General features: G+C 38.7%; 1 protein-coding gene and 1 pseudogene across 1 annotated transcript in view; one reads left to right on the forward strand and one right to left on the reverse strand.

Annotated features, from left to right (window-relative positions):
• The window catches only part of LOC122815731 (hepatic lectin-like), a 284,846-nt gene that overhangs the window by 166,792 nt on the left and 92,150 nt on the right, over positions 1 to 25,904 (forward strand). The window lies entirely within an intron of this gene.
• LOC122816862 lies at positions 2,870 to 3,043 on the reverse strand (annotated as a pseudogene).

Consider the following 25,904-nt stretch of genomic DNA (forward strand, 5'->3'; position numbering starts at 1 on the left):
CCTCTCCCACTGCCTCAATAGTACAATATGCAGATGACACTGCCCTCATATGTGCTGCCCCTACCCTTAGTGGACTGCAAACCCTTACCCAAAATAACTTCACCCTAGCCAAAACTTGGTTCACTAACATCAAACTTCTTCTTAATCCCCAAAAAAACAAACTAATTATTTTCAGTCCTGGCAGAGCTCCTTCCCTAAATAATAATTTCATCATTAGCTCCAAAGAAAATATTCAAATCAGTCCAACCACACACACTAAACTGCTAGATGTAGAAACAGAAAATAACCTGAGGTTTGACATCCACATAGCACAAATCATTAAGAATGCTAATAAAAAACTCGGTCTCGTCTACAAGAACAAACAGTTTAGGAGAAAATGCACCAAAGTAACCATCGCAAGGACTCATCTTCTTTCCACCCTCCTCTATGCCTCTCCCATATTGACCAGTCTCCTCCAAACTGATCTAAATAAAATGGAATCTTGCTACAACAAGATTGCCAAGTTTGCTACTGAAGCCTCATATAGGTCCCACCACTGTCTATCCCTTAAGCAACTCAACTGGCTTGAGTTGCCTCATATACTTCTATTCAATCACCTCTCTATAGTGCACAAACTCTACTACCTTCCTGAGATAACTCCAGCACTTCAGCACCTAATTCAGCCCCGCATTCCCTCTAGAACCTTATGATCTAGTAACCAGAACCTCATAACTGTCATCAAACATAAAAACAAAGCTGGTAAGTCCCTCTTTGCCAACACCATTGCTAAAACCTGGAACACACTACCAGGTCAAATAACTTCTACCACCTCCTTTAGTCAATTCAAAAAACTCCTGAAAACCCACTATCTAAGTAACTGGCTATGCTCATGCCACTCACCAGGCTAATCAATACCAAGAAAATTTGTCAGGGCACAGCTATGTATAAACAGTTTCTTCCCTGAAAGCTTTCAAACCCATATACATTTACCTTACAAAACTTATAACTGAAAAAGAAAAAAAAATGTACCTCTGATTGTCTACTGTAAAAAATGTTAATCACTAGCACAATGTCCTGTTGTGTGTATATATGCTGTATGTATGTTTATCACCAGCATGTTGTCCTGATGTGTATATATGCCATATGTATGTATGTTCTACTTCTTTTTACTCTCATGTAATGTATTGTAATGTGGAGCTTTTCTCCCCAGGCCTCCACTGAAAATGAACCCGTGTCCAGTCGGACTTTCCCGGTAAACAAATGTAAAATAAATAAATAATATAATATAATAAATACAGCCAAATCATACAAACATTCTCTCTCATCTCTTTGTTGGTAAAATATGGGATTCCTTACTTTCAGACTTCAAAAATAAACTCACTCAAACAAAATTGTCCACAAACTAAAGACTCATGTACTGTTGAACTGGATATGCTATTGTACATGGAATAAGTAACATTTATATTTTAAACTTCTATTGTAAATCACTCCTCAGGTTTTCCTATCCCGTTCACACCCCTCCTTGTCAACTTGACTTTTCCCATTATTTTTCTGTTCCAATGTTCCTTTTTTATCCAGTATAGTTCTCCTGTACTTTTTTTTTTTGTTATCTGTAGTTTTATTCCATCTTTCTTCAATACTTTATACCTACATGCAATCATTTGCTCATGTTTGCTAGTATTATTTATTCATTTTTGCATGATTAAATAACATATTATAATGTTATATTTTACTACTGTAAATTGCTGTGCACCATGTATAATAATTGTCTCTGATGTCTTGTTTGTATCTGTTGGAGCTTTTCTCTCTGGGTCTCCAGTGAAAATTGGCTTTTGCTCAGTAAAGCAGATAAAAAGAGCACCTGTACACTATCATAACACCATATAGAATAATGGCACAATGGATAAAATAATGTACACACTGGATCAGCTAATCCATTGTCCCACCAGGGGCTCCAATATCCTAGACCTAGTCATTACCAACATGGGAGATAGATGCTCCACACCAGTGGTCACCCCCTCATTCGTCAGGTCTGACCATAAGCTAATCACCCTTGACATCCACATCACACCCCCACCCCCCAGTAAGGAAACCTCTGTAAAAAAAGTTCTCCAAAGCCAACTTCATGCTACTCAAGTCAGAAGTGACAAACTTTTTGACACTCATGCAGACGAGAGCTGAAAGTTCGAATGTTGAATCCTACACTAAGGCACTGTATGATCACATCCACTCATGCATGAATTGTGCCATCCCAAATAGAGCCAAGACGGTCTCCTCCAAAAAAAGGAAGATGATCTGGTGGTCCCCTGCCATAAACAAACTATACAACAGAAGAAAGAAACTGTTGCAGAAAAGAGGAAAATCCCAGGATGCAAAAAACTCGCTTACCAGCCTCAGTAAGAAGCTGAGATCCCTCATAAAATCCACCAAAGCTAGTTACGAAAATAAAATTGCCAAAGATTGCATAGACAACCACACGGCTTTCTGTAGTTATGTCAAGAATCTAAATGGCAATGCTCAGATCTGCTCTGAGCTACAATAGAATGGCATTAAATATACTGATCCCAAGGATATTGCCAATATCCTGGCAGATCAATTTAGTGCCAACTTCACCCCCCACTCACCCTCTAAAGGGCCCATCTCAGTATCAAAAGATTGCCAAATTCTGGTAATCACGGCCACACAGGTAGAAACCACACTCTCCAAAGCTAAGAATACAGCATCCATGGGACCAGATGACATCCCAGGCTGTGTACTACATGAACTACAAAATGAACTGGCACCTCACCTAAGTGTCATGTTTAATCATAGCCTCACCTCAGGCTTGGTGCCCACTGAGTAGCGCACAGCCACAGTTATCCCACTCCACAAGGGGGGATCTACCTTGGATCCCAGGAACTACTATCCCATCAGTCTAATGAGCCTGATCTGCAAGAGCATGCAGTTGAGTTTCCCACATTTGGGGAAATCACAGGGGTCAACAAAACCAAAATATGCAATGGAAGAGCCTCACCCTGGGGAAGCTACCTTCTTGATCATGGTATTCCCCCTGCCAGGTAAGTATGCCAAACAAGAGCGGTCCCAGGACTAAACCCTGAGGTACTCCACTTGATACTTGTCTGGAGCTGGATTTGGAGTTGGCTACTTTTACAGTCTGGGTTCTGTCAGTAAGCCAGTTGGCAACCCATCGAGTGACGTAGGGGTTTATGCCTATAACGTATGGAACACATTATCATGGAACTTATAAACAAAGACTTTGGCAACCTTCAAACACTGAACCCCACCCAGTTTGGGTTCATGAAGGGCCAAACTTGTCTCCTGAACCTGATTGACTTCTTTGAATCAGTCTCCAGAGCTGTGGATGAGGGTAAGGTAGTTCACACAGCCTATCTGTACCTCGCCAAGGCCTTCAGCACCATCCCCCACTTTGGAATCATAGATAAACTTACTAAGCTGGGCATAAATCCCTACATCACTTGATGGGTTACCAACTGGCTTACTTACAGAACCCAGACTGTAAAAGTAGGCAACTCCAAATCCAGCTCCAGACAAGTGACAAGTGGAGTACCTCAGGGTTCAGTCCTGGGACTGCTCTTGTTTGGCATCTACTTCTACAGACCAACACTAAGGGACTCTGGCTAACAAAGTTCACAGATGACTGCAAACTGGGAGCCATTGTTGAATCCCCAAATGATGTGGATATTCTACAAAAGAGCCTTACAGAAACAGATGCTTGGTGCCAGAGCCATGGGCTCAAGCTTAATGCCAAGAAATGTATAGTTATCCCCTTTGGGAAAAAACATGTACCCATGAATTACCACATAGCTGCCAGTACACTAAACAACAAAAGTGTGATGAGAGACTTAGGGACACAGGTAGACAGTGGTCTCACCTTCAATAACCACATCGCCACAACAGTCAGGAAATCCTTCTATGTGGCACACCTCATCACTAAGGGCTTTTCATACAGAATAAAGGAGGTCATTGTCCCACTGTACTCATCACTCATTAGACACATTATAGAGTACAACGTCCCATTTGGTATGTACCTCACAAGACATCTGCAACAGCTGGAAAGGCCGCAGAAATACCTCACTAAAAGAATCACAGGCCTAAAGCAGATGCCCTATGCTGACCATCTAAAAAAAACTCCAGCTATACTCTGTGGCATATTATCTACTCAGAGGCGACCTCTGCTTAACATACAAGGCCATGTCAAACCCTGATGTGTTGGGCATGCTACACTTAAAGAAATCCCAATCCCTCAGAGCCACATGCTCCAGAGATCTAAACCTTGTCATTACAATGAACAAAACATGCTGGAAGGATAGGTTCCTGACCCAGAGACTCCCCATACTCTGAAATAGACTACCCATACATGTCAAGCAGAGCACCTCCTTGACCCTCTTCAAAAGGAACCTTGACGATTGGATGGGAGATAGGAAATTCACCCTGGGGATCACATCAGTCACCCTGCTATACAGGGGTCCAGGGAAGTAAATATTGTGGGAAGAAATATCCAGGGAATTGTTATGGCTAGGCTTGTATAGGCCCTAGGGCTGACAGCCTATTACCAACCTTTAAACCTATGAACCTACACTGTCCAGTATGTATGACTGTTAAGTATGGAATATGAAGGAGAGCAAGACACGCGTCAAATGAGGGGATGGCAGGAAAGCTGAGAGGCAGAAAAGGCAGAACAAATAAAATAAAATGCAATGACATAAAAAATGTGGGGAGAACAAGGGGAACATGTGTTGCTATCTTCTGTCCAGGTTCAGGAGATACAGTTAGTACTACGGGTATTTATGAACATGTGCACTGATAAGCAATGGTGCACCCATCTGGTGACATACCATGTTGACATAGGACCTTAGTGACTTGTCAAATTTGCCCCTTATTGTGTGCCTGAGTAAGTTAAGCAGACCCTGAGGGTGGAACTAACTACAAGTGATGATGGATCATGTTGGTCATGGTGGAGGGAGGGTAATCCAAAAGTCTAAGTAGTTTAATTCTATTTTAATATGTTATATGACAAGATATAAGCTAATAAATAAACATATTGCTTTATTTTAATACACAGTAACCTTCTTGATATCTAATTTGAAATAGTGTTATGTTCAAGAAGCAAGCAAGTAGAGGAGTGGGATGGGGTGTTCAGTGGGGGACCAGATGAAGGGCTCCACCAAAATAGTCCAACCTGGGTCCCCACAGTTGCTAACGCTGTCTATGTACTATATTATTGTACTGCTGGCTGTAGATGACAGTAGATGACAATAAACTGGTCAGTTGTACAGGTACACATTTAAGTAACATTATACATGTCATTCAATTAAACCCAAATTATGACCAATGGTTTTAATTGTTAATGATATGACAAAGAGTTTATTATCTCACTGTACTCCCCTCTTGTCAGACCAGTCATTGAGTACAATGCTCCCTTTGGTATATACCTGACCAGGCATATGCAGCAACTAGAGCAACCTCAAAGGTTCCTTACAAAAAGAACACAAGGCGTAAAAAATGGGTCTATATCATATAATCAAAGTTTTACAACTTCAAACACCATATGGTCGAACCCATATGTACGAAGTTGTAAAACTTTGAATACATGAAAAAAAAATAACAAGCTTACCTGATGGCTTTAAGCAGGGGGCAAGCCCCCCTGCACCACCCATGTGGGGGGCTGCACCCCCGACAACCTTGCTCTTTAAATATACCAAGTCTGAGATCACACTACAGTGTAGTAAAGGGAAATCTTCCCTTTCCACACTGTACTGCATTGAAGTGCGGTCTCGGAGTTGGGATATTTAAAGAACGGGGGGTGTGGGATGCATTGTGGTTTGCCCCCCTGCTTAAAGCTATCAGGTAAGTTTTTTTATTAATTTGTTTATTTTTTACGAATTCAAAGTATTACAACTTCTAACATATGGGTTCGACCATATGGTGTTCAAAGTTGAAAAACTCCAATTATATGATATTAACCCTAAAAAACCTGCCTTATGTAGAGTGCCTTAAAACCCTTTCCTTCTACTCATTCTCCTATATATTACTAAAAGATGATCTATGCCTGGCTTACAAGGCATCTGTTAACCCCACACTTATGAATTTTCTACATATTCATAAGTCAAATAGTACCAGAAATACACAGTTTAGGGATCTGGATTTAGTCTGTGACTTAAAACAGAACCTGTTGGAGAGACAGTCTTGTGTCCCAGAAACTGCCCCTCTAATGTAACAGGTTTTCACATCTATGTGAAGCTGAGTTTGTCTATTACGTGGTTTAAGTGCAATCTAGTGCAGTGGATGGAGAATAGAAATTTACTCTGGGCCTGGTGCCTATGTCCCTTAATGCCTGGCTCTCAAAATCCTATTTGGATGCAGGACATCATTATTCTTTTGGGAAAACCTAGGCTTAGAAAGACCTTCTAGGTCATTAGCCTAGTAACAATCTATGAAAACCAAGAACATTTATTTATTTATTTATTTATTGCTTTTGTTGACCAGGAAAGTCTGACTAAGTGGAAAAGCCCTTTTCAGCAGAGGCTTCAGGCGAAAGGCTCCACAAGATACAGACATATATGCATACATACATAGTGTAATGAATAATTTTTGCATATGGTAAAGTGGAAAAAAAATAATAATTGATCATACAACAGTGAGAAATAAAGCTTTGACAAGATACATATGAATAGTCAGCATGTAAACCTATTATAATCACAATACAAACAAATCTGGCTTTCACACACTAATGCACATGAGAAACAAAGCTTGGTGAAACTGGCAAAGTGCCAGATCTCCTGCCCATCTTTCAATTTATAAGTATCTCCTTAACTTTGCTAAAACTCAAGTCACTGCTGATAAAAAAATAATGCTACGTAGCTAGTTTTAGTCCAGTACTAACAAAAATCTTATTCCCTGGAACCCTTACTGCCTCCAACACCTGCCCAGATAGCTCTTCCACAGAAATTGCTAATATATTTAACTCCCATTTTATAGACTCTATTGTACCCTAATACAAAATCCCGTACAAACTCGCAATGGCCCTAATGAGGTTCCCACGTCCAAAAAACCTTTTTTCTCCTTAAAAACTGTCTCTGCCTCAAATATAAAACATCTCCTCCGTAAGCACAAGCCTTGCTTACCCTCTGTCGACAACTTACCTGCAGAATTTCTAAAGCTTTCGGTTACTTCCTTTATGTATCCAGTCTCCATCTTGGTCAATAGATCAATTCAAGAATAACATTTCCCATCTGTCTGGGAGGAAAGTCTATATCATACCTCTTCACAAAGGTGGTAACTCCTCTGAAATAAGAAACTTTAGGCCTATTGCTATTTTATCCCCCTCTCTAAAATTCTAGAAAAATGCATATATCAGCAAATACCTTCTTTAAGAAAATCTACAGACCTCTAATCATCATAGTTTTCAACCCACACTGTAGGACAACAACTGCCCAGGTTACCTTCTATGATAACGTCATCAAAGCTAGAGATAATAATGACTTGGTCTCTTCCCTGTTTTTAGATCTCCTAAAAAGCCTTTGACACAGTCTCTCACTCCAAATTATTCACTAAAATGTTTGCACTTGCTCTGTCTAATACAACACTAAGCTGGTTTGATAGTAGCCTATCACATAAGCAAAAATCTATAACATGGCTTTCTACATACTCCACTTTTCTCCCAGTTAATACTGATGTGCCACAAAGCTCTCTCTTTGGCCCTCTTCTCTCCAACATCTTTATTAACAACTTATATACATCCTCCCAACAGGCTTCCCTCATCCAATACACCGACTTCACCTTCATCTGCTCATGAAACACTCTTACTCATTTACACTCCATTACTCAGAAGGCCTTCAGCTCCACTGAACACTGGTTCTGTGAAAACCAACTTTTCCTAGTCCCAATAAAACCAAGCTATTACTTTTTTAAACAAATCTTTAATGCCTCTTAAAAGCAGCTTCAAAATAACTTCTCTCAAGTTACTAGGCAATAGGCATTGCAATCGATGATCAACTGATATCTGATCTTCATTTCAAAATTAAAAAAAAAAAAAAAAACATATCAAAAACTTAGTATGCTCTACAGATCTAAAAAAAGTCCTTGCCAACTCCTCCAGAGTCACATTGGCAAACACATACAATCTTACATAGATTAGTACTAGGCTAACTGCCCTTGTGAACCATTTTAAGCCTAGCCAATTATCCCTTGTGAGACTCAAACCCTTTACCTTGTGTTTGTAAGGCAAAGACCTTAACTATTAGGCCATCCTCCCAACCCGACATTCTCTCCTGTGTGCCTCACAAGTTCTTACCAATATTCAAATCTCCCTCATCACAAAACTACAACTATATTATAACAAGGTAGCTAGATTTGCATCTAATCTGTCATATAAAAGTGCTCTGAAAATATTGAGCTGATTTGAGTTGTACAATTACTTCAAGTACACTCAACTTCCACTTGCCCACAAAATGAAATACAAAAATGATATATGATTCTTTCCACTGTACATTCATTAGTAATATTTTCAAAAAGAACTTTGCTAACTGTCCACTTCACTCATCTAAGAAAAAGCTTCTTAAAACCCATAAACCTAAAAAAATTCATAGGACATAGTTTATACTCCTGCACAATACAACACTTAGAATAAGATTCCTATGGACATTAGATCAACAGCTGCAAGTCCCATTTTTAAGCATGCCCTAAAGGAATAGCTTCTCAGCTCAAGTCCATGTACTTGCCTTTCTCCAGGTTAAACTGACCTGTTTATTTTCTCCTTCCTATATTCTTTCTCTCATGCTCTCTCTTTCCTTTCTCTTCCATATTCCTTCCTCCTTGCAATCTACCATACAGCCACTCTCTTACTGCTCTTAGCACCGACCCTTATTTCTGCTTACTTCATTCTATATCATCATCTTTAAATCTGCTTTTACCCTCTTCTTCTCCACTGACCTTTCTTAGCCTATAATATTCTTCTTACTCTCAAGTTTCTGTTTATGCACCTCCTGTACCTTATTACTTCTTTTCCTCCATAATATTCAGATATACTTAGATAATTATAGATATACTTTTTGCGGTTTACTATCAAATGGGCAATCAGACTTTGTTTGATTTACATTAGTCCGAACACCCAATTCAATAGTATCAAAAGAACGAATAAATAAATGCTGAAATGCACAACAGCAAATAAACTACAGACATGAACTGGCCTCAACAACATATGTCAGGTTTATGGGAAAATACAGGAATACAATACAGAAAAGGCAATGTGTTGCCATCCACACAGCCATGACCTGAGCACATTATCTTTACTTCTTAGCTTTATAATCTCATTCTTGGCCTCATTGTGTTGCACGTTTGAAGACACTAATTGGTACTCACTGCCATGTTGTCTTCCAGCTTCAGAAGTACTTTTTCTGTGCATTTTACGAAGTCCTTCCTGGAATAGACTACACCAAAAGGCACCCTGAAACTCTTTTTTAAGCAGCACCAAGGAAATGCATTCTGCCCCTGCCCAACAAAGTGGGCAGGTCTACTATCATCCAAACAAGTCCAGCGGTGTGCCTTCTCTCTGCATCACTCCATAGCCATCAGGGAACAGGGATTACATCAGCATACACAATGTTTCTTCACAGAAACATAGATTATCCATCACAGCGTTCTTTATCTGACATAGGTGACATTGTCCTCACTGATACACTGTTTATTTCCCACCCAGGGATGGATGTTGTCAGTTTAGTTCTCAATCATTCCCTCTTAGCCAGTCATCTAATCATTTGCTCCTGCTCCTAGTGAGAGGAGTAAAGTCTGAATAACAAGTTTTATATCATACAGCTCCACAAAAATGATTTGTGTGAAGTCAGCTGAGTAAATGAAGACTGGAACTTATACAAAACAGCTTAATATATATATAATGAACCTGAAAAGAGGTGATTGTCAAATGAAAAACACTACACAGGGATTATAATTATTGTCATAAAAATTATTTCATTATTAGCTGCCATTAGAAACAATTCTTTACAACATGCATCCCAAACATTATTTTTTTTAATATGCAGCTCAAAGAACGCTACTAAGTTATTTTAATTCAAACAGTAACTGAATATGTCTGTAAAGATAGTGCAAAGTGCAACTGTGGTATTAGATTTTTGAGTGAATTTTTAATGCTATCTCATATTTCTCATATAATTAAGGTCTCATTCAAATGTCTTTCATAGACAGAAGAGAATTTACAATGGAGATAAGTCATGCTAGAAAACCAAATATAGTGGTCCATGAAAAGACAAAAGTAGCACTGATCATTAAAATCGCCACACCCAGTGAATAGAGTGTCTTGCATACAGAGAGACACAAAGTCATAAAATACCAGGATGTGCAGGTAGAAATGAGAACAATGTGGAAGAAAGATACCGAGACAGTCCAAATAGTAGTAGGAGTAATGGGTCTTATAAAAACAATCTACAATCATATTTAGATATGTTACCAATACTTGTAACTCTGTACGAATTGCAGAAGGAGACACTACTGGGCACATTGGGGTGCTGGGAAGAGCACTTCTGGCTGACATCAAAGACTGAAACAATACTAATTTCATGAACTTTAATTTTACTTTGATTTGGGAATGGGGCCCATTCCCATCATGGTATTAGAAACCCAAAAGATTTGGAGAAATTGAAAAAAGACATAACTCGTGTTTGGCCTGATTGTAAATTTGAGTGAAGTTGTTACAATACATGCCATTACTCCTACTATATTCTGCTGCATTTGGACACAAAAATAAAGGCGATATGAAAATGTACCCATTCACAATGCTGACATATAGCCTTGGGTGATTCATGAAAGCAGATGGAAAAGAAATGGTGACATGAGTTTTTCTCTAGCATATGTTGAGCCCCTGCAGCACAGTACAGACATGGAGAGAAGAAAAGATGAAATAGAACAAGACAGGCTGACCCATGATGTTATGCAACCTTCACCACATTGACATAGTGCTATGACATTTGCCACTTTCTCCTTCTGGTCTGTATTGCTACAGCAGGAAACTCTAAACAGCTGCAGATCTGTAAAGTGTAATTATGATATGCAATGCCTCGGCACAACCATGGAGATTTTAAAAACAGGATGCACACACACACTGCTGAGCCCATGAATCACAGAATCACATAATGCGTACATGAACAATTCTACAGCAGGAATGTTAAGGATAGTACTGACTGGTTTATTAATCATTTTATTCATATGGACAGACTGCCATGGATACATTTCATGGATGAGTCCTTCTCCATAGAAAATAATCATTAACATATTGAATCCATGTAATGCATCTTTCTGCTATGGCTCTATATTTTTTAATGAACCCAGTTCTGTGTTTCCTACTCATAATATTATCTGCATTTATGTTTTAAGCAGTTTACACATTTAAATATTTTTTTTATATTTCTTTATCTTTAATCCCTTACTATATACATAGTTTTCTTCCATTTAGCATGATGCATTTCTCTTTTTGGTTGGTTTCCTAGCCATATTTTGGGTTCCAGCCAGAAATTTTCACTAGGTCCTCTTTAGCCATTTCACTTGTCTCACAATCAACACATTGAGGCATGAATAAAAAATAACTATTAAACTACTGATGGGTGACATCTGTTACCATTAAGACATGACAATAGATGGACATTAAAGGTGAAGGAGGAGATGGAAGTAGAAAAGTTCCTTCTTTATTCTGTTACCATTAAGATATGACAATAGATGGGCATTAAAGGTGAAGGAGGAGATGGAAGTAGAAAAGTTCCTTCTTTATTTTTAAACATTGTCAGACCCCACTCTGATGGACCTCCTACATATCTACAAAACAAACAGCACCAATATTGCCCATTCTAAAGACTTAAACTTTGTCTGTGATATAAATGGGACCTGCTGAAGAGACAGGTGTGTATCACAGAGGCTACCCTGTCTCTGGAATATGCTCCCCATCCTTGTCAAGCAAAGTTCCTCCCTAACCCAATTCAAGTGTAACTTGGACAATTGGATGGGGATCAGGAAATTCAACCCCTGTTTGGCACCTGTGTCTCCAATGGACACATAATGTAAATAGTTCATCTCCCAGGCCCCTGCTTGTACATGTTTCATGTCCCTAGTCCCTCCTTACACTTATTAAGGGTATCAGAATTTGTCAGAGATTTAGGATGCATGTCTAGGCTTAAAAACGCCCTTGTGATCATTAGCCTAGTAAATGCCTATGAATCTATGAACCTATAAATCACAAATAAAAAGTGACACGAGTACACACATTAATCTAAAACAAAATAAACCATAGTAAAACTTCTCATGTATTAAGCACATTTTATTTTCCACAATTAGCATTCATCCTGATATAACATAAATTGTTCATTTCCTTCCAGTCCTTAGACCTCATTCATTCTCCTGAACGCTATTCTGCAGTTATTGTTCCCACAGATTCCATCTACTTCTATATAATTTGCTTTTTCCTTTTTCTAAGGATCTCAGCTGTTGTTCGTCTCCTTTATAATAGTTGGTAATTCAGTTACAGATGGTTTAGGTTTTAATTTCTATTTTGTAGTAATTCTTTTTTTTGGAAACAAGCAGCATTAGACTTAATAAGCCGTACAACATATTGGTAAGTCAGAACTTATATCCCAGCTCAGATTAGTCATTCTTTAGTTAAAATAATTTGATTTGATTTGATTCCCCCATCCTTTCTGACAAAAGACTTTGTAGGGAATTCTTATAATCTGGCAACGTGCTACATTCCTAGAACACATGTTCCCAATTACCGTTCTTTTCAATCACACCTCCAACATTTGCTGTCTACCTGAAGAAACATTTTCTGAACTCTGCTTGAGGTATGTAAATATCTATGCAAACACCATAAAGCAAAAATGTTAAATCGTCTCAACTTTGTTGCATACTTGAGAGTGTTACAGAAGTCTCACCTTTTTTCCTTGGTAAACTGTCTTTCCTGTCTCGCTTCACAATCTTTTCTAACGTCCACTAATTGATTCTTATAATTTTCATGAAGTATTTAATTGCTTTTTTTCAAGACTCAACTAAAAACTTTACCATAGCTGGTCTTTCTCTTAGTATTTCTTTATGCTTCAGCCTTTGTCTGTATTTTTCAGTTCTTGGTAATCTCTAACCTTTTTCATGAAAGGCAGTGATGAAGTGAGCTCCTATATATTGAAGGAGCTTCTATCCATGGATAGGTACTAGGCTAAATGTCCTTGTGGGCTAATGTAAGCCTAGACAATTTCTGTCAAAGAAAATAGTCAAACCCTGTACCTTGGGTCTGAAAGGTAAGTACCTTAACTATTACACCACTCCCCAACCCTGCCAGGGCAAGTATACCGAGTACTGAAGCAAAGAGGCACTCAAACTGAATGTCATGTTTAGGTCCTGCTTTTGAATAAGAGTTGAAAAGAAGCAATTTAAAGAATACTGTGAAGAATTTAAATGTAAGCCAAGTAGTTAATAGTAAGTAGAGGAACCAGTGACAGAATTATATACTTACTGCTGCAAGAATACTTGGGATTCATCCAGAAAACATCAGAATTCAGAGCTGTTCTTCTACAAGTTAAGTTCATCTTTGCATCCACAGGGTTACTCAGACTGTATTTAGAGGCAAACAAAGCATGACCTGACTGTTTTACCTATAAAAACGAACTACAATAATTATTTTTGTGCATGTTGCAGAGAGATATCACAGATAAAATGATTAAGTCAGTTTCAGCTACTGAAACTACGCATGATGAAGACAACCTTATTTATCTCCTTAATGCTAAAACAGCTTGCTGCAGTACCTGTAACTGAGATCTCCCTGTGCTACAGAATTACTCTGTGATGTATAATACATATTCTAGAGCTCCACAAATCTGCACAGAGCATCGGGCTCATCCTACACAATTGGAGGAACTTATTTCCCTCCCTGGTTACACAAAATAAACACTATCTATAATTTAAAAATATACTGTATCTATGTGTATTTTGTTTTATTTTACATTGGCTGTTGCTTCAGAACTGTAATAGAGGTACATTATAAGAGCTGAGAAATATGAAACAACTGAATTTCATTAAAGCTGGTAAAGGTAGCAGGTTAGTTACCAGAAGGCAGGAGTATGTTTCAGCAATAATAAAAAAAGTTATTGATAGTGATAAAGGTTTTCTTTTAAATAACTGAATTGTCCTTATAGAGATTTAGATGAGATACTGTTAGAATTATTGCAAAATGAGGAAATCGATCTACGTTTATTCAAAATTTAATGGTTAAAAAGCCAAGGTAAGGCTGCTTTTTAATATACCAAAATTCATAAAGATGTGTAGTTCCATGTTTGAGCTCAGATATTTAGCTAGTGGGATTCGGATATGTAACTGGTAGTCTATTGGCCGTTTTGGGCCAATTTCTAGCTATTTCAAGTCTCCCTGTATAAAACCCGCTTTGGCGCGGTTTTTGTGCTTGTTACTACTCAGCCAAGCTCCTCGTGGTCCTGCAGAGTGGTGCTAGCAGCAGAGAGGCTAAAAGAGCGACTGCTAACCTGATAAGTGTTTTTTTTCCTGCTACTACCTGGGCGACTGTCTGATCTAGCCAAACTGCAAGTATTTCTGCTTCTTGAACTGTTTTAAACTGTTTAAAGTTGTTTTTGCACCTGCACTTTTAAAGTTTGTCCTGTTTGTTGCATTTACCTGTTGAGGCAACACACATAAGTGCGCTAGCCTGTGTTACATATTTATTGCATTTTCCTGCTGTTTGTTGCAAAAAAGAAAAAAAACAAAAAAATTATCCTTGTTTCCCGTCTTTCCTGACCTAGAGTAGTCCAAATACAGGCTTTGCTGTATTCTGGACTTTTGGAAAGTTCCTGTGTTGCCCATTTCCTTTCTTGGATAAAGGGAGGCTTCTTTATTCACCAGTGTCAATGCTTAGAGCAGCCTATCTATCCCTGGAGGAGTGTTCCCAGCACAAGAATCTGGTAGTCTATTGGCCATTCTGGGCCAATTTCTAGCTCTTTCAAGTCACCCTGTATAAAACCTGCTTTGGCACGGCTTTGCGAGATTTTGCGCATAGCGCAGCATCGGGCAGCTCCGCTTAATTGGGTTTAAACCATTCTAGGCTCCACAAAGTCTGCTCTTCACTTTTTCCCTTAGAAATGATCTAGTTCTCATAATAAACACCCTATTCCTACTCTAAAGCCTGGCACTTGCTCACTAAAGCAATTATATAAGTCAGCACTAAAAAATTAAAAGCACTACACCCTCACAAACTCCCCTTGAGTACCTTGTTCCCCATTAGCCTTTTTTTCAATTATAAAGGAATTACCAATACTATTTTAGCATGTCCAAAGGTCAGTTGTCAATCTCCTCTCTGGTCCAGCTGGTGAATCTGGGAATCTTGAGGCAATGTTACAACTGCCTCATGTACACAGACAACCCTCTCCTCCTCCCAACAAATTCCAACACATGTAAGAGATGCAACCATATAGCCAAACTGGAGGCTAAGCTCTCTCAAATCAGTACTGGCATAACCAGTCAGGAGGAGAAGGAAACCACACTCACTACAATTCCAGTCTCACATAGACCTACCACAACAGCAAACCAAACACATAAACACACAAAAACATACTCGGAGGCTCTAAATAAAAATCTACCTAAGCAGCAGAGACCTCCAAAGCAAACACCCAAGCAACCGCTACCCCAAAACAAAACACGTGCAGCACATAGCTCACAAAGCCAGTGTGCCGAACAGTCACAGCCCTTAAGGCTAAATAACACACCTGATACACTTGTAATTGGTGACTCTATCGTCAGGCACACTGACGTCCCGCTCACCAGGCTGAACAAGGAGAAAGTCACAGTGAGCTGCCTGTCGGGTGCTAGGATCCGCCACATAACAAAAGCACTCAGGTCACTCCAAGGCAAGTATAAATATGACTCAGTCATTGTCCATGCAGGTGTAAACGACCTGAGACGTACCTCCCTGGACTACATGAATAGAGACATAGAGGATCTCTCTGAGCATGTAGCCCAGGCCGGTATGACCCTGACCTTGAGTAGCATCTTACCCTCACCAAGAATGATGTCAAAATATGAAGACAAGATGAAAAATTTCAACAATTGGCTTAAGTATTGGTGTCATTCAAAGGGGATCCAATGCCTGTCAGCCTGGGATGACATGCTCGACAAGCCACAATGCTTCGCTAGGGCCGGCTTGCACCTGTCACCCCTGGGCTTTCGGATATTGGCAAAGGCTCTTGCTACCCCCATAGTGCCTTTTTTAGGCAAGGCTCAAAAGACAAACCCACCTCCATAGGCATCACAAGGGATAAGAAACTAAGAGTAATGCTACTCAACGCCAGAAGTCTAAACCTCAAGATGCAAGCACTCAAAACTCTCCTTAGCATGGAGAACATCAATATCTGTGCAGTAACAGAAACCTGGTTCAAGGCTCCCAAGAGCACCCCAGCACTACCAGGTTATACCTCATACCATGCTTTTCAGCCCCAAAACTTGGACCGAACCACAAAAGGAGGGGGAGTATCAATATTCGTCAAAGTTACCCACACCTCCAGGTTGGTGACACAACACGAAGCATCAGAGACTATCCACGTGCAACTAACAGTGGGTAAAACTGCCTTCCAGTTTATAGCCTGCTACAGACCACCCTCCTAAACCCAGGAACCCCACTCGGCCTTCCTGAGAACACTGGAAAATATGAAGGTCTCTCCAAACACCATTATATTGGGCAACTTCAACTACCCAAACATAGACTGGGAGCATTACTCTAGCTCCAACACCCTAGCCCAAAGGTTCCTAGAATTTATAAACTCAAATGCTATGGAACAACTTGTTACCACTCCCACAAGAGGGGAAAACATACTGGACCTGACCATCACCAACATGGGGGCTCTATGCTCCAGACCAGAAGTTTATCCTGCACTGGTAAGATCAGACCATAAACTAATCTCACTGGATATTCACATCCCGACCCCACCCCCTGCCCAGAAAACCACAGTGAAAAACTTCTCTGAAGCAAATTTCACACTCCTCAAAACCGAGGTGGAATCCTTCAAAGCCCCGGGGCCTGTGGAAAATACGGCCCAGACCGCAGAATCCTTTATAAATGCATTCTATGAACACCTTCAGGAATGCATGGATCATGCAATCCCAAAAAAAACCAAGACCCAATCCTCCCAAATGCAGGCATCCTGTCTGGTGGACCCCAGCCATAAACAAACTATACAATAGAAGGAGGAAGCTACTACATGATAGGGCAAAATCCCAAAAAGGGAAGGCATCTCTGATCAGTATTAGCAAAAAACTACGGGCACTCATAAAATCGTCTAAGGCCAGCTTCAAGAGAATAATTGCACAGGACACTAAGGATAATCACAAGGCTTTCTTTAGTTATGTTAGGAACCTGGGTGAGAATTCCCAGATATGCTCAGAATTAGTCCAAAATGACAAAAAATACACTGAACCCACAGACATTGCCAACATCCTAGCTGACAGGTTTAGCCAAACTTCTCCCCCCCTCCCCACCAAAAGGGCAAATATCTATCCCAGCAGAGTGCTGCCCCCCTGACTTCTCAGATGCTCAGGTAAGAGCCGCCCTCTCCAGAGCAAAAAACACAGCATCAATGGGACCAGACGGTGTCCCGGGCTGTGTCCTACATGAACTCCAAGAAGAGCTAAACCCAGACATTAAGCAACTGTTCAAGCTCAGCCTTACTACAGGATATGTACCCAAAGAGTGGCATACAGCAACAGTGGTCCCTCTCCACAAAGGTGGTGCCTCAATGGATCCTGGAAACTATCGCCCCATAAGCCTAACTAGCTTGGTCTGCAAAGCTATGGAAAGGATCATCATGGATATCATAAATAAAGATATTGGGGACCTACAGACACTGGATCCTACCCAGTTCGGCTTTGTTAAGGGCAGATCCTGCCTCATAAACCTGGTCAATTTCTTTGAAACAGTCACCAAGGCCATTGACGAGGGGAAGGTGGTCCACACATCCTACCTGGACCTCGCAAAAGCCTTCAATACAATACCCCCCTCGGGCATTATAGATAAGCTCACCAGCTTAAATATAAACCCCTATGTCAATAGATGGGTTGCAAACTGGCTCAAAGACAGAACCCACATGGTTAGAATTGCTGGAGCCATGTCAGACTCCAAACCAGTTACAAGTGGCATCCCACAAGGCTCAGTCCTGGGACCTCTCTTGTTCGGTATATATATCTTGGAGGTACAGGCCAACACGGAAGGACTGTGGCTGACCAAGTTCACAGATGACTGCAAACTAGGCACCATAATTGACTCTCCAGCCGACACAAGCATCCTACAAAAGGGCCTCATAGAAACAGACAACTGGTGCCAGAGCCATGGCCTCAAGCTATGTGTATAGTCATCCCATTTGGCAAAAACAAAGTGCCCACAAATTACCACATAGGTGGTAATCCATTAAGTACAGAAGAAGTAAATAGGGACCTGGGGACCCAAGTTGATAGCAATCTCTCATTTGAAAACCACGTGGCCAAAGTGGTTAGAAAAACATTTTATATAGCCCACCTAATCATGAAGGGATTCACATCTAGATCAGGGGAGGTCATCATGCCTCTTTACTCATCCCTCATCAGGCCCATAATTGAGTACAATGCCTCTTTTGGGATGTACCTTACCAAACACCTGCAGCAACTGGAAAGACCCCAAAAGTACCTCACCAAGAGGATCAAAGGGCTCAAACAGATGCCATGTGCTGCCGGATTAAAGAAACTCCAGCTCTACTCAGTGGCATACTGCCTGCTCAGAGGCGATCTGTGCCTGACGTATAAAGCCATATCCAACCCAGAATTAATGGACATGCTGCACCTCAGAAAATCCAAATCCCATCGAGCTACGCGCTCGAGAGACTTGAACCTCAGCACTGAAATAAATAGGACATGCTGGAGGGACAGATTCATAACACAGAGGCTCCCTTTACTCTGGAATAAAATCCCAGTCCAGGTTAGGCAGAGTCCCTCATTGACTCTCTTCAAGAGGAATCTTGATGAGTGGATGGGAGATCGTAGGTTTACCCCGGGTATCACTTCTGTGTCACTGTTAGACAGAGGCACAGTATACTAACCTCGAAAAAGGGCATAGCAAAATTCATTTAAAATGGGTGGTGAAAGCCAAGCACACTGTGGCTAGGCTTATAAATGCCCTAGGGCAGATAGCCTAGTATGAACCTATGAACCTATGAACCTATAACTGAAGACATTTCTGAGATTGGTTCCATCCTGCATTCAGGAACTGTGTCACCTTTTACATCGATTAAGAAACTTTTGTTTAAGGAGATCAAACTTCACATGTTTTCTCTGTAGTCTATTATTACACATGAAAAAGATAGAGAAATTCATAGAAGTGTACTAATTAAAAAATATATCAACTAATGAATTATATCTATAATTTATTAGACACTATATTACATGTGACGTCCAGCTATATCCCACCAGACTGCCACCAATTAAATGTGACGTCCCTTTCTATCCTGGGTCAGTTATTAAAGACAAAACCAAAGTAAACTGAAAACTATTATACTGATTAACAAAAAGAAGGAAAAAACACACCGAAAACAAAGATTAAGTTAGCACTTTTGTTTACTATTTCAGCAAACTTCTTCAGACAACTGACAAAGGAATTAATCACCATTTAAATAAACAATCAAAATTATGACATTATGGAACAATTCATAAAATCAAGCCCACATTTAAAGGACTCACAAACCATTATTGTTAACCCATTACAAAGTTAATTATCATACAAAAAGCTAATCTATCATATTACAAGAATACAAAATACATGTATAATAAAATATACATTCATTAAAAAACATTAAATCATCTCAGCAAAGCCCTCAATTTTAAAATACTTTTGAAAGAAATAGCTTCATTTAAGCCTGGGGCTTTGACTGCATTCAATTTTACTTGCCAGATTAATTCTTTCTCATCCAGCTTTAAGTCGCTTGGGCCTCCCCTTTCATTATCAATAACTTTTTCCAATACTAAAAAGTTAAATTCTTGTGAGGGGTGAGATGTAATATGTCTAGCAAGAGCATTACTCAAGTTTGATTTACCTATTGCGTAAATATGCTCATAAATTCTCTTTTTCAAAGGCCTTTCAGTGCGACCAACATAAAAAGCTGGGCAGCAGTTACATAGTCCTAAATAAACAACACCCTTAGTGTTGCAATTATATTTACCCCTAATAGGAAGACATATATTCCCTATGGTAACCTGTTTTGTCACTTTGATATATTTACACCACCTACAGGGTCCACATTTAAACATACCACAATGGGGGCGATACACTTTAGGTGGACCTCTCTCCAGTAACATTTTCAAATTCCTACCTCTCCTGAATACAAACTGGGGCAAATAGCCCAAGTTGTTTTTAATCATGTTGTCTTCCACTAGGAAACACCAGTTTTTATTAATAATTGATTTTAACCAATATGCATCCATGGAGAAAGTAGTAATGCAACTAATTTTAAAATTGTCATTATTGGAAGTATTCCGAAGTTGTTCAATATCACTAGGCTTACATACTCAGTTATTCAGACTCGAACAGTCATCTTCATTGTCCACCTCCCCATTTTGGTTAACTGTGGGTGCTAACAATGGTTTCAAAGTACCCGATAATTGTTTATTATAGACTTCCTTAATAAGATCATCTATAAGGGACTTAGGGTAACCCCGCTTAAGAAACATTTCTTTTAACAGATTACATTCCTACACAAAGTCCTTTTTAGTGTAGTCATTCTAGCTGCCCGACCTAATTGACCCTTAACCACACTTCTCTTTTGGGAAAAGGGGTGACAGCTAGAGAAATGTAGAAATGCATTAGAATACGTTGCCTTCCTAAATATCTTAGAAATGTATTGTTGGTCACAACGCAACTTAGTTAATTCAATATGGAGATAGGAAATACTATAAGACTGAAAGTCCCATGTGAACTGTAAAAAGTCAGTGAATCCAGTGATATGTTCAATGAATGTCTTCACAGAATCAATATCTCCCCTCCAAAGGATGAATATATCATCCAAATAACTGGTGTACCATGTGGCCCTCTCCAAAAACAAGTTATCCTTAAACAAGAAGTGTTTCTCCCAATAGGACATAACTACATTAGTCAAAGTGGCCCCACAAGGGGACCCCATGGCCACACCCATTCTTTGTAAATAAAATTGCTTATTGAAGAGGAAATAGTTATTACCTAAAATCAACTCTAATAAATATACTATAAGGTCAATACAAGATAACTTAAGGGTATTTGACTTAAAGTTATTTCGTTTCAAAAAGTTGCAATTGGAAGTACAATATCTCAATGAATGTATACGCAGACAGGAAGTCCCCAAAGGGCTTAGGCAATGGCGATACCCTTCGGGATTGATTTCAAACTCCGGGTTTCACAAGGACTTGCTCTGTTTATTCGACCATCAAGGAGTTGAATTTATGCATATATTGGTCAAAAATTATTGTAATGAACTTGAGAGTTTGAAAATTGAACTAAGTACATTGGACTCTAATATCTACTATGATAAAGATTTTCTAAGATATAAGTATGATTTTCTGCATATCTTTTCTAGTATAGATAATGCCTTATCTAAAATCAAAGAGGTTAAAATGAAAAAATTGAATAGGGATGCTATTGCATATAGCAAAAATTTAGCTTATCCTGCACCTCCCACTGTTATTATTTCTAACACGAATAGGGATATGAATGATGGTCCCTGTGCTTCTAACACTTTAGCTAACAATACTTGTGGCAACAATGACGTTAGTGATATTAGAGATGATGACATTTTTGAGGATGGCATAGTTACTGGGACTCCGATTGTAAGAAGGAGTGATAGGCTGGCTAATAGACAGTCTAATAACCCTGGCACAAATAATGGTAATACAAACAATTTGGGTGCAGGATCATCTCAGGGTTTTCAAAAAAGGAAGAACAATAGGGGCCGTCAGAATCAGGGTCACCAACAACAGCACTGGAAAAAGAAGGGTCAGAACAGGAGGAGGAGGTGATTGCCCCCTCAACCGGTGGTGCTTCTACCAGTCCCTCTCTTAATGACAGTGTTGAATCCCTAGGTAATGATACGAACAAAATGATAATATTGTGGAATAACACTCATGACTTTAAAGTTTTTAATTTTTCCACATACACACCTGACCCATTATTGATTGATATTCTATCTAAAGGTCCTACTTTTGTACCATCATCTAGGGGTGATCTAGCTATGAGTATAATTGATTTAAAATATTTTACTAGAAAGTTGAACTTGAATGTGTTACTAGGTCAAAATACTAGTTTAACCTCTGATTTCAAAGTGTCTAGTATTTTCAGCCCTGTTTTACATCCATCTATTTTACTCTTTGTGAGAATATGTGAGAATGATTTTAGGTCTTTATTTAACAATAAGTGGTTGTATAACACAGATACTTTCAATTTGACACAGGCTGAAAGAGACTTATTGAAAGACCTAAAATTTGCAGACATACGTATTTTAAAACCTGATAAAGGGGGAGGATTGGTCTTCATGGATAACAGTGAATATATTCAACGTATGTGCTTATTATCAGAAGGCAAAGCTTATGTTAAAACTTCCTTGAATGAGGTAAACGGTGCCTATCAACGTATAAAGGGGTTTATTCGTGATCTATTCTTGGATGGTAGAATTTATCTTGATTTATTTAATTATTTTACCATCCCATACCCCTTGACACCCATCTTATTTGGATTACCAAAAATCCATAAAAATATTGATAACCCTCCATTTCGCCCTATAATTGATGGTAGACAATGTATCACGTATGCATGTGCTAAATTTGTGGACGTTAAACTAAAGGAAGTATTGAAAAATGAAAGTCAAATATGTAAGAATTTGTGGACTTTCTTAGATACAATCAATAATATTCCCTTTGTAGATGATGTTAACTTCCTGACTATTGATGTACGTGACCTTTATACAGTAATTCCACAAGATATTGGATGTGAGTGGGTTAGAGAACTTTTGTTAGGGCATCATATGGATGGGTCTTGTATTGACCTTATAGCATATTTATTAGAGTTGATTTTAGGTAATAACTATTTCCTCTTCAATAAGCAATTTTATTTAAAAAGAACGGGTGTGGCCATGGGGTCCCTTTGTGGGGCCACTTTCGTTAATGTAGTTATGGCCTATTGGGAGAAACACTTCTTGTTTAAGGATAACTTGTTTTTGGAGAGGGCCACATGTACACCCGTTATTTGGATGATATATTCATCCTTTGGAGGGGAGATATTGATTCTGTGAAGACATTCATTGAACATACAACTGGATTCACTGACTTTTTACAGTTCACATGGGACTTTCAATGTTATAGTAATTCCTATCTCGATATTGAATTAACTAAGTTGCGTTGTGACCAACAATACATTTCTAAGATATTTAGGAAGGCAACGTATTCTAATGCATTTCTACATTTCTCTAGCTGTCACCCCTTTTCCCAAAAGAGAAGTGTGGTTAAGGGTCAATTAGTTCGGGCAGCTAGAATGACTACACTAGAAAAGGACTTTGTGGAGGAATGTAATCTGTTAAAAGAAATGTTTCTTAAGCGGGGTTACCCTAAGTCCCTTATAGATGATCTTATTAAGGAAGTCTATAATAAACGATTATCGGGTACTTTTAAACCATTGTTAGCACCTACAGTTAACCAAAATTGGGAGGTGGACAATGAAGATGACTGTTCTAGCCTGAATAACTGTGTATGTGAGCATAGTGATATTGAACAACTTCAGAATACTTCCAATAATGATAATTTTAAAATTAGTTTCATTACTACTTTCTCCATGGATGCATATTGGTTAAAATCAATTATTAATAAAAATTGGTCTTTCCTAGTGAAGGACAACATGTTAAAATCAGCTTGGGCTATTTGTCCCAGTTTGTATTCAGGAGAGGTAGGAATTTGAAAATGTTACTGGAGAGAGGTCCACCTAAAGTGTATGGCCCCCATTGTGGTATGTTTAAATGTGGGTCATGTAGCTAGTGTAAATATATCAAAGTGACAAAACAGGTTACCATAGGGAATATATGTCTTCCTATTAGGGGTAAATATAATTGCAACACTAAGGGTGTTGTTTATTTAGGACTATGTAACTGCTGCCCAGCTTTTTATGTTGGTCCCACTGAAAGGCCTTTGAAAAATAGAATTTATGAGCATATTTACACAATAGGTAAATCAAACTTGAATAATGCTCTTGCTAGACATATTACATCTCACCCCTCACATGAATTTAACTTTTTAGTATTGGAAAACGTTATTGATAATGAAAGGGGAGGCCCAAGCGCCTTAAAGCTGGATGAGAAAGAATTGATCTGGCAAATAAAATTGAATGCAGTCATAGCCCCAGGCTTAAATGAAGCTATTTCTTTCAAAAGTATTTTAAAATTGAGGGCTCTGCTGAGATGATTTAATGTTTTTAATGAATGTATATTTTATTTTACATGTATTTTTTATTCTTGTAATATGATAGATTAGTTTTTTGTATGATAATTAACTTTGTAATGGGTTAACAATAATGGTTTGTGGGGCCTTTAAATGTTGGCTTGATTTTATGAATTTTTCCATGATGTCATAACTTTGATTGTTTATTTAAATGGTGATTAATTCCTTTGTCAGTTGTCTGAAGAAGTTTGCTGAAATAGTAAACGAAAGCGTTAACTTAATCCTTGTTTTCGGTGTGTTTTTTCCTTTTTGTTATTCAATTACTAAACAGTTGCAATCCTTACTACTGACTCCAATATGAGACTGCCACTTAAAAGAAAATAATATTTTACACTTTTCCCCTAAGAGCACAACAGCAACGCTCTCTATTTTCCTCTGACTGGACTATATATCTCTGTTCACCCCAAATGTATTTTCTTTATTACACACTTCAGGACACTGTGTCCCAGTTTAAGACCTCTGATACACTCACGCTCAAAGACAGACTAAATCTCACACATCCAAGCACTTCTGGGAAAGCCTGACAAAGATTTCCAGCCATGTCCCTTCCCCAAAATAATATGGTAATGTTGCCACCAATTGGAGTGTCTTCATGCCCTTCTAGAGGCGTATCCGATTATGAAAATTAAATATAAAAAAAATAAATTATAACTATGACCAAAGTAGCCAGGCCATCTAGGGGACCTGTGGAGTATCAAACAGGTATAAGCATTCTCTAATCTCTAAAGGACACACTGACTTTCAGCCACAATGTAAAGTAATGAAAAACATTTCTAATAAGTAAAATGATTACAAGAATGTAAATCAATAACTTTCAATAAACACCAGAATTCAATCATCAGAAATGTAAAATTAAACTGTATGATAGATGTCCAGCATTCTATAAAAACTCTATCTGAATAACTAAACATTCCTTATCTAACTAGAGAATACTGATCTAATCTAAAACTTAACCGCAAGGCAAAGGCAGGCTTATAGTTTTTGGTGAGTTCTCTTTTTTGGGTATCACTGCAAAGCACTGTATCTAACTGTAACTCTTCACAAACTGCTCAGCACTTGACTAACTGCTCAGCTTAACAGTTTCAACTGTCTTATTTTAAAAGTAACAGTCAGCTGTTTGAAAAAGTTCTTTTTCTGTCAATCAGCTGTTTAAATAACCACTTAACAACCAGGAACATTCTAATGATATCACTCACTGTTCATCTGACTCTCCATGGAACATAAGACTGTCCCTCTCAAATATGCACAATTAGAAATGCATCAAAACACTGACAGATTCTCTAAACATTCTGTATAATAAATAGGGAAATATTCAACATTTTAAATCGTATTTACATTTTCACAAGTAGACATGCTGGCATACCATACAAGTTAATCCAGAATATACA

This window comes from Protopterus annectens, chromosome 1.part1, assembly GCF_019279795.1.
Source record: "Protopterus annectens isolate FY-2018-M chromosome 1.part1, PAN1.0, whole genome shotgun sequence".
Classification (NCBI taxonomy): domain Eukaryota; kingdom Metazoa; phylum Chordata; order Ceratodontiformes; family Protopteridae; genus Protopterus; species Protopterus annectens.